Source organism: Vulpes vulpes, chromosome 10, assembly GCF_048418805.1.
Source record: "Vulpes vulpes isolate BD-2025 chromosome 10, VulVul3, whole genome shotgun sequence".
NCBI lineage: Eukaryota > Metazoa > Chordata > Mammalia > Carnivora > Canidae > Vulpes > Vulpes vulpes.
The window spans coordinates 40,742,735-40,755,232 of record NC_132789.1 but is presented as its reverse complement, the minus strand read 5'-3'; positions in this window follow the sequence as shown (position 1 = coordinate 40,755,232).

Below are 12,498 nucleotides of genomic sequence, written 5' to 3'. Positions count from 1 at the left end.
CTTTTAAAAATTAAAAAAAAAGTTTTGAAATCAAAAAGTGTGAGTCTTCCAACTTTGTTCTCCCTTTTCAAGATTGTCTTGGCTATTCTAGATTGCTTGCATTTTTAAAAAATATTTATTTATTTATTTATTTATTTATTTATTTATTTGAGAGAAAGAGTGCGAGTGGGGGAGGGGCAGAAGGAGAGGGAGAGAATCTGAAGCAGATTCCTCAGAGTGCAGAGCCTGATGGGGGCTTGATCTCACAATGCTTAGATCATGACCTGAGCCAAAACCAAGAGTCAGACACTCAAATGACTGAGCCACCCAGGCGCTCTGAGATCTCTTGCATTTTCATATGAATTTTAAGATGAGTTTATCAATTTCTGCAAAGACTGGCTGAGATTTTTTTTAAAGATTTTATTTATTCATGAAAGACACACAGAGAGAGGCAGAGACACAGGCAGAGGGAGAAGCAAGCTCTCTGTGGGGAGCCCCATGTGGGACTCCATCCCAGGACCCTAGGATCATGACCTGAGCTAAAGGCAAACACTCAACCACTAAACCACCCAGGTACCCCTGTGTCACTATTTCTTGATTTATTATCTATTTTTGGCTTCCTGCTATGATAGATAGGGGTTTAGCTTACTTAAACACATCCGATCTCCTGCTATCTTCTTAATTAGTAATTCTAATTAATATTTTACATATTTGTTTTATGTATAGGCAATAGAAACATCTCTAGACTCCACATTTTTGTAAAACACAAATATCAGCTATCTTCCCTTTCCTTCAGTGTTCTTCTCCACATTCATCTCCCAACTTCTATCATTTGTATGTCTACTTTTATGTGACCAAGATGGAAAATGTTTATATTCGGGCAGTCCCAGTGGCCCAGTGGTTTGGTGCCACCTTTGGCCCAGGGTGTGATCCTGGAGATCCGGGATCGGGTCCCATGTCAGGCTCCCTGTATGGGGCCTGCTTCTCCCTCTGCCTGTGTCTCTGCCTCTCTCTCTCTTGAATAAATAAATAAAATCTTAAAAAAAAAAAGAAAATGTTTATATTCAATCTTCTGTGGCTTGTCTAGAAGTTAACTCCCAAAGTCAGTCAACTACATATTTCTACTGTTTTAACTGTGTATTTTTCATTCATAGCAAAGCCAAATCATAACTTGTAATTTATATAACTTAATTGTATTTCCCTTATTTTTTCTTTTGTGTTTTTTCAAATTAAATTATTGACAAAGCTGTTTATGATGAGCAAAGGAACTCATTTTCCACCATTGACAGGAAATAGCCACATTGGGTTGTTTTTTTTTTTTTTTTTTTTTGACATGATCTCTTGATGTGAAAATTCAAAAAAAGAGGTGAAAATAAATGAAAGATTTTATTCACATAGTAAAAATAACAATTAAGGTATATGGTAAATTATGGGACATCTCAATTTGTGTTTTAACACCATGGTAGTGACCTAGTCTAGTTTATAGGCAGCTATTTGTTGTGATATAGATTTTATGCAATGTTTCAATGTTTCCTTTTCTACGTGGTAATCTTTTTGAACTGAGTATATATTGTTTGTCAAGAGACCCTACGCCACAGTTCAAATGTCGAAAAATTATGCTGGGCAGCCTGGGTGGCTCAGCAGTTTAGCACCGCCTTTGGCTCAGGGTGTGATCTTGGAGACCTGGGATTGAGTCCCACATTGGGCTCCCTGCATGAAGCCTGCTTCTCCCTCTGCCTGTGTCTCTGACTCTCTCTCTCTCTCTGTGTCTCTCATGAATAAATAAATAAAATCTTTAAAAAAATGAAAAAAAAATTAAAATTATCCTATTGAATCCTATGTACCTGCCCCTGAATGTTTTATATAATGTCCTTAGATAAGATCAATTTCAGTGATTTTGATATTGGTATTAGTATCTTAAACCCATTACCTATGAATATATTGAGTAAATGAGCTGAGTAAATTAGAAAAGTTAAATTAGAAGTCTTATGACAGTAGGCCTCTGGCCAAAGGAAATTAATAGTCATAGCATAAATTTAATGGGAATAAGCTGCCATATTGAAAATGGAATACAAATGTTTCTAAAGTTTTGGGTTGCATTGTAAATTAAATATATGATCTGGTGTGACCATATGTGGCATGGGTCAATGTCTGTCAGTGGGAGACCAGAAGGTACACACCTATAGCCAATCAAAGTAGGGTTTTTTAATATATTTTTTAAAGATTTTATTTATTTAAAGAGAGACACAAGGAGAGGAGAGAGAGAGAGAGAAAGAGAGAGAGGCAGAGACACAGGCAGAGGGAGGAGCAGGCTCCATGCAGGGAGCCCAACTTGGGACTCCATCCCAGGGCTCCAGGATCACGCCCTGGGCTGAAGGTGGCGCTAAACCACTGAGCCACCCAGGCTGCCCTCAAAGTAGGGTTTATTGGCTCATTGCAGTCTGAAAGATAGTAAGCCATGGGGTGTCTCCTTAAGAAGATGTCATAAAGGACTTACAAAATGTGCGCTTGGGCTGGATGATTTGGGAAAGGGTTTAAGGAAGTGTGGCTCTGGTTTGTATTGGATACTTTCAAGAAGCAGGACAAATTCTATGATAGAGTAGCTTAATAATTTTTATCCAGAAGTCAGAAAGATCAACGTAAAGTTAAGGCTGTATTGGCAAACGAGCAGTAGTCAGTCATATTATTCAGGAAAAAGGCATGTCTTCAGTGGCTTTTGTGATTTAGAGGACATTATTGTTTTTGTCTACTCAGACTTGATCAGGGAGTGGTCTTGTTCTGTCTGCCTCTATCATACAGTGGCCTTATCTGATGTTTGTGTTCTGCAAAATGTTTCATGTTCTGCCGGAGAACACCATGCTGAGTTAGGAGTACCAGGCCAGCTCCCAGCTAGGCCAAGGCCCAGGTGTGAGCACCAGGACAGTCCAGATGAAAGGGGCTACATTTCTCTTTCTCCTGATATTAAGAATGTGTATGGTATGGGAGTGTCTGGCTGGCTCAGTGAGAAATACTCTTGATCTCGGGGTTGTGATTTAGAGCCCCACTCTGGGTGTAGAGATTACCTAAATAAATAAATACTTTAAAAAATGTATATGGTATGAATATATCATGTATTAAAAATTAAACAGCTAACAGTTCAGATAAGAAAATAAATGAAAATTGAGAGAAGTATATTGAAACTTCTAACTACCATGGTAAAAATAGAGCAGGAAAAAAAGGAATGTTAGAGAGTGGAATTGCCCTGTTAAATGATTCAAATTTTTGTGTAGAATTTTAACTTCTATTTATGTATTTATTTTAAAAGATTTTATTGATTTACTTATGAGAGACACACACAGAGAGGCAGAGACATAGGCAGAGGGAGAAGCAGGCTCCCTGAAGGGAGCCGGATGTGGAACTTGATCCAGGGACCCCAGGATCATGACCTGAACCAAAGGCAGATGCTCAACCACTGAGCCATCCAGGTGCCCCTTAACCTCTATTTAAGCTGTTTGTATTAAACTAAGATAAAAATAATGAAGTGAGGGTTAAAGGGAACTCATGAATGAAAGCCTTCCACTCAGTTAATAAGATGGTTAATGTTTGCTTTGTTCTGGGCCAGCTGACACCCAACAGTTACTGAGAATGATACAAATGCAGCCTTAGGTCCTAAATCTCTCACACTCTCCTTAGCAAAAAGAAACCAGGGCTTCTTGGAGCGCAGCCAGTGCCAAATCTCCAGGCAGAAAAACTCCTGGTACATTTTGTTACTGATGGGAAACAGCAATTCTTTGGGGATTGCATGTATGGGCGTTGGAGGAGGCAGAGAGGGCAGTTCGAGAAAATGTTCACACTCAGGGACAGTTACCCCCTGGCAAGCTGAATATTGAAATCAATGACTGTGATCAAATGAACTCAGTGAAATCTATAATAATGCCTTAAATCTAGGATAATATGGAGAAAAGAGATGTTAACATATAGTAGGTGTGTTTTTTTATTTCAATGTTTTTTAACATGAAGTAGGTTTAAAATAGAATTGCAATGTAGAAGTAAATGATTGATATATGTTTATGAACATTTGGTTAATATTGTTTACTGATTAAGCCAAGTTATGAGAAGTCTACATTAAAGCTGTGGTCATGACTTGAGTAAATAATCACAAATTAATACCCTACAAGACAGCACTACCCAATAGAAATAAAATGTGAGCCACATATGTAACCTTAAATTTTATAGAAGTCCCATTTAAAAAGTAAAAAGAAACAGGTAAAATTAACTTAAGTAATATTTTTATTTAATCCAGCATACTCAAAATATTATAATTTACACATGATCAATGTAAAAATCATTGAGATTTTCTTTCATTCTTTTTTTTTTTCATGCTAAGACTTTGAAATCTGGAGTGTATTCTATAAGAGTTCATCTCAATTTGTACTAGCCACATTTCAAATGCTCAATAGGCAATATATCCACAGGCTACCATGTTGAACAACACAGCCATAGGCCAAAACACCAAATTGCTTGGCTGAAGAATAACTGTGAAAAAAAAAAAAAAAAAAAAAACAATGCTTGGGACAGCCCAGGTGGCTCAGCTGTTTAGTGCCACCTTCAGTCCAGGGTGTGATCCTGGAGACCCAGGATCAAGTCCCACGTCGGGTTCCCTTCATGGAGCCTGCTTCTCCCTCTGCCTGTGTCTCTGCCTCTCTCTCTCTTTCTCTCTGTGTCTCTCATGAGTAAATAAAGAAAATCTTTTTAAAAAAATTATTTTTAAAAAAACAATGCTTGTTATTATTTTTTTTTAATTTTTATTTATTTATGATAGTCACACAGAGAGAGAGAGAGGCAGAGACATAGGCAGAGGGAGAAGCAGGCTCCATGCACCAGGAGCCTGACATGGGATTCGATCCCGGGTCTCCAGGATCGTGCCCTGGGCCAAAGGCAGGCGCCAAACCGCTGCGCCACCCAGGGATCCCCAATGCTTGCTATGATAACAAATTCCTCATATGTCCAAACTGTGAAAATGTACCTAATAAAAGGGTAGGCTTCATAGAAAATCATAAAAACATCTGTTTATAATGATAACCAACCCTTATTTAGCACTTTCCTTGTGCCAGACCTGTACCAAGACCTTCACAAGGGTTATCTCATCCATCTTAATCCTCACAACACCTGATAAAGTAATTACTGACATTGATAGAACATTGTTCTAAACATTTTGCATCTATCAATGCATTTGATCTTAGGCAACCTGATGATGTAGTTTCTATTAATATTCCATTTTGAAGACCTAAGATGAAGAGATTAAGAGCCTTATCAAGTAAGTGCAGAACTAGAATCTGTGTAAGCCTATTTGTAAAATATACATTATTTATTATTTTTCTTGTCTTAGAAAGAAAAAGGTCACGGCGAATGCATATCAAATGCATTGTTTGCACAAATTAATCTGAGATCACTTTATACTGCTAAGTGATACTAGGCCACAAAAGATGTGATTTTGTAGTAGGAGTTAAAAGTTTTCTCAAAAAAAAAAAAGTTTTCTCCAGAGGCAAGATAAAAGCAGTCCTATCAAGAACCACTAAATTCCTCATAGCTCTTAAAAGGTCTTTGAAACAAATAAACCAATGAGAGGTAAGCTGTCTTTTCTGTTCTAATAGCCTTAGGAAAATAGACCCAAAGTGTTACTGAGCCTGCTTTCTTATGGGTGGAAAACAGGGAAGGGAGATCTCATAAAATGCTTGGGCTTTTCAACTTTTCCTATACAGGGATCCAGTGCCATTATGACATGTCTCAAAAGGGTCCCTAATTTCACATCTATGGTCAGTTCACAATACTTTTTTTTAAAGATTTTATTTTTGTGTAATCTCTACATCCGATGTGGAGCTCAAATTTACCACCCCTAGATCAAGAGTCACATGCTCTACTGACTGAGCCAGCCAGTCATGACCATTTTAGGGAAAACTTTGAATTATAAGAATGTGTAGCATTTCTTCCATAGAGAAATATTTTTAGGGCAGCCTGGGTGGGTCAGAGGTTTAGCGCCGCCTTCAGCCCAGGGCATGATCCTGGAGACCTGGGATTGAGTCCCCTGTCCGGCTCCCTGCGTGGAGACTGCTTCTCCCTCTACCTGTGTTTCTCTCTCTCTCTCTCTCTCTCTCTCTCTCCTGTGTGTGTGTCTCATGAATAAGTAAATAAAATCTTAACAAAAAAAAAAGAAAAATATTTTTCAACCTATTCGGTTTTATAGAAAAATCCATCCTAAAATTCATATTGAATCGCAAGGGACCCCAAATAGCCAAAACAATTTTAAAAAGAACAATATTGTATGTCTCACAATTCCTAATTTCAAAACTTTTTTTTCAAGATTTATTTATTTATTAATGAGACACACACAGAGAGAGAAGCAGAGACATAAGCAGAGGGAGAAGCAGGCTCCCATAGGGAGCCAGATGCAAGACTTGATCCCAGATCCCAGGATCACAACCTAAGCCAAAGGTGGACACTCAACCGCTGAGCCACCCAGGCATCCCAGCTAATTTCAAAACTTAATCCTACCCTGCAGAAGTCAAAACAGTTTGGTCCTGGCACAAACACAGACATAGCCTAAAAGCCTGGAAAAAAAAAAACAACTCTTGCATATACAATCAAATTATTTTTTTGACTTTTGTTTTATTATTTTTTTTAAATTTTTTTTTTATTATTTATTTATGAGAGTCATACAGAGAGAGAGAGAGAGAGAGAGAGAGAGAGGCAGAGACACAGGCAGAGGGAGAAGCAGGCTCCATGCACCGGGAGCCTGACGTGGGATTCGATCCCCGGTCTCCAGGATCGCGCCCTGGGCCAAAGGCAGGCGCGAAACCACTGCGCCACCCAGGGATCCCTTGACCTTTGTTTTAATTGAAATATAATTGACACAAATTTTATATTACTTTCAGGTGTACCAGTGTTTATATACATTACCGATAATAAGTGTAGTTACCATTTGTCACCATACAAAGTTGTTACAATATCACTGAATGGCCCTGTGCTGTACTTTTATCCCTATGACTTATTAATTTGATAACTGGAAGCCTGTACTTCTGAATCCCCTTCACCTATTTTGCCCATCTCCACAATCCCTTCCCTCCCAAACTGGCAACCACCAGTTTGTGTTTATGAGTCTGTTTCTGTTTATTTTGCTTGTTCATTTCTTTTAGTTTTTAGATGTCACATATTCTTGCAGGTCCTTTCAGTAGAACTAGAAAATAGGACATCAGCTAGGAAATAGACTTATGGACACATATCCACACAAACATATTGTGTGGATTCTGAAGTGTTGGGCTGCAGTCAGCTCATATGGGCTTGCAAAAGCCCAATGTTGAATATTCAGAAATTCTGCAAGCAGCTGTTACACTGGTGGTGGTTTGAAATTGGCTATAGTAGGAGTATTTATACCATGGAAATCAGCAAATGCTAAATATCAATGTGGTTTTTTTAAATCAGAAAGCCACTTTACCAGCACACCACTACATATATATCACACACATGCATCTTCTCTTCTCTTTCTTTATATATGATAGTTAATATTAACTCTACCTACACACACACACACACACACACACACACACCCCATGGCTCATGCTTCTATCTTTAATTCTATATTAACATCAGAGTTTGTTCTAGTTTTTTCCATTTCCATATTTGTAACTGTCTTCTTCAACAGTGAGAAACTTGGCTCCCATTATTCTTGATATATTCACTTTTTACTCAACCTCCTAACCCCAGGAGCCATCTGCTTGGCCCCATTCCCACTGATTCTGACTAAGAGAGCTGGATCCTTTGCCTTGAGGGCCTCCTAGTCCTGATGTTTCCAAGCCGCACTTCAGCCCTAGCCCTGCCAGTCCAGACCACCAGAGTTGCTTTCTTAGCCTGGGCCCGTCAGCCCTAAACTCATCAGCTAGGGGATCCCTGGGTGGCTCAGCGGTTTGGTGCCTGCCTTTGGCCCAGGGCACGATCCTGGAGACCCGGGATCGAGTCCCACGTCGGGCTCCCGGCATGGAGCCTGCTTCTCCCTCCTCCTGTGTCTCTGCCTCTCTCTCTCTCTCTATGTCTATCATGAATAAATAAATAAATCTTTAAAAAAAAAAATAAACTCATCAGCTAAATCTTGACTTTAGCTTTTCACATTTTCTTTTTTTGGGGTATCCCTTTCCATTAAACATGCTTGTTTCCCTATTGTTTTTGAGCTCATGGTTTTGAGTAGTTAATTTAATTCATTCATAAGGGTTGCCAGATAAAATACAGGAAGCCCAGTTATGTTTGAATCTGGGACATACTTATACTAAAAAAGTATTTGTTATTTATCTAAATTGGAAATTCAACTAGATGTACTGCATTTTAATTTGCTGAATCTGGCAATCCTAGTTAGAGAGAACTACAAATAAACGTCCTTTAATCCTAATCAGCCCCTGGGTCAACTGAATATGATCTGTAACTCCAGTGTGTCCCTGCACACACTGGGCTTCTAGCTTTTCCTGTACCAAGTACCATCCAACTCATACCCCTGCTTGAAGGGCACAGGTAAGTCCCCCCTCCCCAGTCTCACTTTCTGAACAGCATCTTTTCTCCATCCTTGGTCTGCACATACTGCTTTTGCTCCCTGCCAAACAAATATCAGAGTTGCAGACAGAAGCACACAGTTTAGTACACAACTAGAGGGTTTGGTTTACTAATTAGTTTGTGTTTTTTTATCCTGGAATACACATAAAAGAGATGAGACTGCCCCATTAATCTCCAGGAAGCTTTACCTAAGCTAGCTAGAAGTCTGTAGTATTCCACAGAACCCACTGCATTCTTTTTTCTTTTTTTTAAGATTTTATCTATTTATTTGAGAGAGAGAACACAAATGAGAGAGAGAATGAATGGGGGAGGGGCAGAGGGAGAAGCAGGCTCCCTGCGGGACTGGGTCCCAGGATCCTGGGATCATAACCTGAGCTGAAGGCAGAGGCTTAGCCGACTGAGTCACCCAGGCACCCAATCCACTGCATTCTTTTTATCCCTCTACCATGATTTTTACCTCATTATATATTGGAAACTGTTTACAGTAGGTGGGAGAGGGGGGGAAAAGTATCTGTTTGATATGTTTTGTTATGGAATTATCTCCAGAGTAGAAGTGTTAAGTTAAAAAAAAAGAAAGAAAGAAAAAAAAAAGGCAAGGAGAAGAACCAGAATAAAGAAAGGGCAAAGCTACTATATACAAAGCTACTGTATATAAATACCATATTGAAAGGGGGGATGGAGATAGGGATCACAGGGAGACTTATTTTTACTATGTATTCTTCTGTGCAGATTTTTTTAAAAATCAAAAGCATATTTTAATTCTTCAAAAATATTCACTTTTTTAAAAGAGAAATGATCTGTTTATGTGTGGGTCCCTCACTACACAGTAAGCTGCTGCTTGACGTGAGGGATCCTGTCTATTTCAATTTGAATGCCAAGAGCCCAACATTGTCTCCAGGGCAGGGTCATTATCTGGGCTGTTCATATGTATAATAAAAACAGCATTTCTTCTCACTGATTCATTTCCATTACTATCACTGACAGCACATTATCGTGATATTAAGATAAATTAATATTTATTAAATTATTTAATGTCAAGTGTAGGTTAGTGAATAATAAAAACAATTTCAAATTCAATTGCTACTTGAATTTAAATAAAAGAAGTATTAAAATAATAAAACCTATGAAAAGATTAGATTTTTAGAAATTCCTTTTAAATAAAAAGAATTAGCTCGGGGCACCTGGTGGCTCAGTCAGTTAGCATCTGCCTATGGCTCAGGTCAAGATCCCAGGGTCCTGGGATCAAGTCCAGCATTGGGCTCCCTATTCAGCGGGGAGTCTGATTCTCCCTCTCCTCCCTACTTCTCCCTCTCCTCACTGCTCATGCTTTCTCTTGCTATCTCTGTCTCTCTCAAATAAATAAATAAAATCTTAAAAAGAAATTAGCTCTATTGAGGTATAACATACAGTAAAATACCCACATAAATGTACAGTTCAATGAACCTTGGCAAATGTATATACACATGTAACAATGATCACAATCAAGATATAAAACATTTTTGTTATCCCAAAAGGTTCTGTTTGTCGCTTTCAATCAATTTCTATTCCCTATCCCTGGCCACTGACAACAACTTAATAATTATTAAGTTTTATTAATGGATTTTAAGTATATTCAGTTACACATAATTAACAGAATGCCTGTTTCCTTATTAAACTAAAAAGCAAAGTACTACCTACAAAAAAAGTACCTAGTTTGACCATATTCTTGTTTTAATTTTTTTCTGATTTTCTCTTTATTTTTAGAGAATAAATTTGTCATTTGGCATAAGAAAGAAAAGTGGAAAGGCTGCCTAATTTTCAAAAACAATAGTACCAGTTGCCAATTATTGAGCATCTATTGTGTACCAGGCACCATATTCACACTTCACACAAATCCATCTTCTCATTTGATCCTCACAACAACCCTGAAAGGTGGGTATTTATTAATATCCTCATTTAATGTATAGCTCAGAAATATCCCTAACCTCACCCAATCGTGGTTAACAAATGTACCACACATTTAGCAATAACCCAAATTTCTAAGCTCTAAGCAACCCACCCAATGCTTAACTGGCAGTAAATCTGGTCTTTCAACCAGGTCCCCTGCCCAGTTCTCAAGAATAACTAGAATGACCACTCTTACTCTGCTACCCAAGGACTGCTGCCCTCTTCCAGGCTGCTGAACTTTTCATCTGTTGCCAGCCCGCCCTCCTCTCCAGGGGGTCAGAGTAGCTGGCAAAGACCTTCAAACGTTCCTGGGCTTGAGTCCAGTAGTCCAGAAACAAAAGCCCTCTAGGGGGCAGTGTAGATTAACACCTTGGCCCAACCTAACCAAGGTAACCTCTGACCGCTTAAAATTCTGTTCTATATGAAGGACAAAGCTTCAGACTCAAAGAAGTAAAATGGTCAAGCTTGCCTGATCAGTCAGCAGCAAGACTGGGATTCAATCTTAGCCCTTCTGACTTCAAGACAGTAAAGGCTCTCTCCCCTCTTGTTAGACTATCTTTCCTGACCATCCATCAGACTGAAGAGAAAAGCACACAGCAAGAAGCAATTAAATAAATATGTGTGTGGCAACCATCCGTGCCAGGCCCCAACCCATGAATTGAGCAAAAGAGGAAGGACAGCAGATGAAGGAAGAAATGTTCTCTGGGAAGAGCCAGGTGTAAGTTAAAGCAGAGAAGAGACTGCGAATCTAGGTGGTTTTGCTGATGATAGACCATGAGTTCCATGCATTGTAACCTATTCAGTCACTCAGGCATCCAGCAAAATGTTCATGCTTGCTGTGGCCTCTGAGTTAGGCACTGAAATAGAGTGGAGAACAAAACAGGCCTGCGTGTTTATGATCTAGTGAGGTGGTGGTAGGGGATGTTAAACAAATATGCTAATACTTACATACATAATCACAGATTTTGCTAAGTACTAGGAAGAAAAAAAGTACAGGCTGCTAGAAGAGAGAAAAGCAAGGGACCTACTTTAAGAGAAGAACCTTGAGGATTGAGGAGCTGGATAGGTAGAAAACAAAGCCCTTGAGGTAAGAAAAAGATTAGGATTTGAAGGGCTGAAGGAAGGGCCAGTCCACCATGAATGGTTAATACTATCTCTTCATGCCATCTAGGTCTTTTTGTTGTTGTTGTTGTTGTTTTTAAAGATTTTATTTATTTATTCATGAGAGACACACAGAGAGGCAGAGACACAGCAGAGGGAGAAGAAGGCTCCATGCAGGAAGCCCGATATGGGACTTGATCCCAGGACCCCAGGATCATGCCCTGGGCCAAAGGCAGAGAAGCTCAACCACTGAGCCACCCAGACATTCCTCTTCATGCCGTTTAGTATAAATGGCTGGGAATTCCAGGAAGAGGTGACAAATTGGGCAAAGACACAAAGGTAGGAAAACTGTATAAGGGAGGGTGGTGGTAGTGACATGTTTGGGGAGCTGGCAAAGAACTCCGTGCTCTTAGGAACTGCAGGTGGTAAGTGGTTGGATTTATTTTATTTTTTAAAAATTTTAAAAAGATTTTTATTTATTTATTCATGAAAGACACATAGAGAGGCAGAGACACAGGCAGAGGGAGAAACAGGCTCCATTTGGGGAGCGCGACAAGGACTCAATCCCGGGTCTCTAGGATCACACCCTGGGCTGAAGGTGGCGCTAAACCACTGAGCCACCGGGGCTGCCCAAGTGGTTGGATTTTTATTCTATTTGAAGCAAGAAGGGGCTGAGCATGTTTCAGCAATGTTGGTGAATTTAGGGAGATGAATTTCAGGGAGCAAGGGGGATGACCTAGAAGCAGGGATTACTGTTCAGACCCTCTTGCAATAGCCCAAGCAAGAGAAAAGTAGGACTTTGTCTAATGGTGGTGGTACAGAAAAGGAACCAATGTAAAATCCTCCAAAAGGAAGAGCAAAAAATTCTCTTGCAAAGAGCAAAGGTTCTCTCCCTGGGAGAACCTCTGGCAGGAAGAC